Genomic DNA, 2588 nt, shown 5'->3' on the forward strand with positions numbered 1-2588 from the left:
GGAGCCCTGTTGGTGAAGTAGATTATGAGTTGGACTTCTAACTGCAAGATCAGAAGTTCGAAACTCCCCCCACCCCACCCCCACTCCCCAAGAGAAATATGAGATTTTCTACTCCTGTAACGATTTACAGCCTTGGAAACCCACAGGGGCAGTTCTATACTCTGTCCAAAGGGTTGCTATATGTCATAATTGATTCCAGAGTAGTGAGGTTTTCTTGATTGATATAAATAATTTTTGGTGAGTATTGAAAAAACCAGTCTATATTATTTTTAATACACATCAAAGAAGGTCCACATTAATTGTTCACACAACCCTGCCACCTTCTTTCTTTATTCCCTTGCCTCTCACTCTCCTTTCTTCCTCCCTATGGTCTTTTATCTCATTCTTTTTCTTTCAAGGGTTAGCCTAGGAGTGGGGAAGTCTGAGTAATTCTTAACCAAAAGACTAAATTGGGGTTGCCGCCGCGGAGCGGAGTGGAGCTGGTTGCAGTCACGGAGCTCGGGTACCGAGCGGGCTGGGTCTATGGTCGCTCCGCGGGTCGCTCAGCCGGCTGGTGCTTCTTCATCAGGACAAGCTGTGTTACATGGCAGGGAACTTTTGGCAGAGCTCCCACTATTTGCAATGGATTTTGGATAAACAAGACCTTCTGAAGGAGCGCCAAAAGGACTTAAAATTTCTCTCAGAAGAAGAGTATTGGAAACTACAAATATTTTTTACAAATGTTATTCAGGCATTAGTTGAACATCTTAAATTAAGACAGCAAGTTATTGCCACTGCTACAGTCTATTTCAAGAGATTCTATGCCAGGTATTCTCTGAAAAGTATAGATCCCGTATTAATGGCTCCTACTTGTGTGTTTTTGGCATCCAAAGTAGAGGAATTTGGAGTAGTCTCAAATACAAGGTTGATTGCTGCTGCTACTTCTGTATTAAAAACTAGATTTTCATATGCCTTTCCAAAGGAGTTTCCTTATAGGATGAATCATGTATTAGAATGTGAATTTTATCTTTTAGAACTAATGGATTGTTGCTTGATAGTGTATCATCCTTATAGACCTTTGCTCCAGTATGTGCAGGACATGGGCCAAGAAGACATGTTGCTTCCCCTGGCATGGAGGATAGTGAATGATACCTATCGAACGGAGCTTTGCCTACTGTACCCTCCTTTCATGATAGCTTTAGCTTGCCTACATGTGGCCTGTGTTGTACAGCAGAAAGATGCCAGACAATGGTTTGCTGAGCTTTCTGTGGACATGGAAAAGATTTTGGAAATAATCAGGGTCATTTTAAAACTCTATGAACAGTGGAAGAATTTTGATGAGAGAAAAGAGATGGCAACTATTCTTAGTAAGATGCCCAAACCAAAACCACCTCCAAACAGTGAAGGAGAGCAGGGTCCAAATGGAAGTCAGAACTCTAGCTACAGCCAGTCTTAGAACATTCCGAAGATTTTCATAGTGGACCACTTGGAAATAAACCATTGGACAGATTTCAGTAATGTCTTCAATGGAACACAAATGAAAATGAATAGTTGGTTTCTGTCAAGCACTTTGGGAAGTGATTTATTTTTGCAAAATAATTTTCCTTACCTGGTTTGATTTTACTGCATCATTGATTAAAACCTCTTAATTATAAAAATTTTGAAAGTTTCTAAGGAACCTGCAGATAGACAGACATAGACATATCAAGATTTATAGCTCTTTGATTAGTATAATTTTTAAGTTGAATAATATAATTTTAAAATTTGGATTTGTAGCTTTTTATTAAGTCAGGAAACATGAACACAATTTGTTTTAAATCCTCTTTGGTCACTGAAGGACCAGAACAAGGACAATAAAAGTCAAACATCTGAGGGCTTTTTTCCCTCTTTAACTTAATTTTAAAGCTGTATTTAAGGAATCAAATCTTACAAAATCCTGGAAGATTTTGGTAATGATGTTGATGATTTCAGGGAAAATAATCAAGTACCTATTGATTTAAAAGTATATTTTATTCAATAGTTTTGGTGTCTTGCCAGGGAAGACTCTAGCCCAGTTCTAGCAGAAAAGTGCAATATGTACAGCAAGCATACTTTGATGTTTTAAAAGTTATATTAATTCTGTAAACATTTTAAAAGGCTGGGCAAACTTTAAAAGAAAAAAAAAGATCCTACTTGAAGTTATTTGCAATTGAGTCACAGTTAATCAAGCATTTAAAATTTTTTAATTGGCTAAAACACCGATTATATGGTTAAAATTTGGTAAACTTTCAATGTTAATTTTTACTGTACTGTGAAAAAAATTTTATAATACATACATCCCTTACTTAATTTTTCTGTTTTAGTGTGACTTCACAAATTTACTATAGATATCCTGAGCCAAGAACACAATCAGGTTTCGGGCCAGTTTGATACTGGCTGTTCTTAATTCTGATATGAGTGGAGGAGTTCAGGCTCAATGTCATCTCAGTGGGACTGTGCTGTCTGTGGAACTCAATGAATTAATAATTTTCTTCAGACTTGAAGGAGAGTGGTAAATAAGTTAAGGAGTTAAAGGATGTCAGTGTACAATTTAAGGGTTCATTGTGGAAAATGGATTATTAAATGTTGAA

At 36.9% G+C, this 2588-nt stretch overlaps 1 pseudogene; it reads left to right on the forward strand.

Annotated features, from left to right (window-relative positions):
• Window positions 1–553: 553 nt before the first annotated feature.
• On the forward strand, window positions 554–2063 carry LOC142435894 (cyclin-C pseudogene; annotated as a pseudogene).
• Window positions 2064–2588: the final 525 nt, after the last annotated feature.

This window comes from Tenrec ecaudatus, assembly GCF_050624435.1.
Source record: "Tenrec ecaudatus isolate mTenEca1 chromosome 6 unlocalized genomic scaffold, mTenEca1.hap1 SUPER_6_unloc_1, whole genome shotgun sequence".
Taxonomy (NCBI): Eukaryota; Metazoa; Chordata; class Mammalia; order Afrosoricida; family Tenrecidae; genus Tenrec; species Tenrec ecaudatus.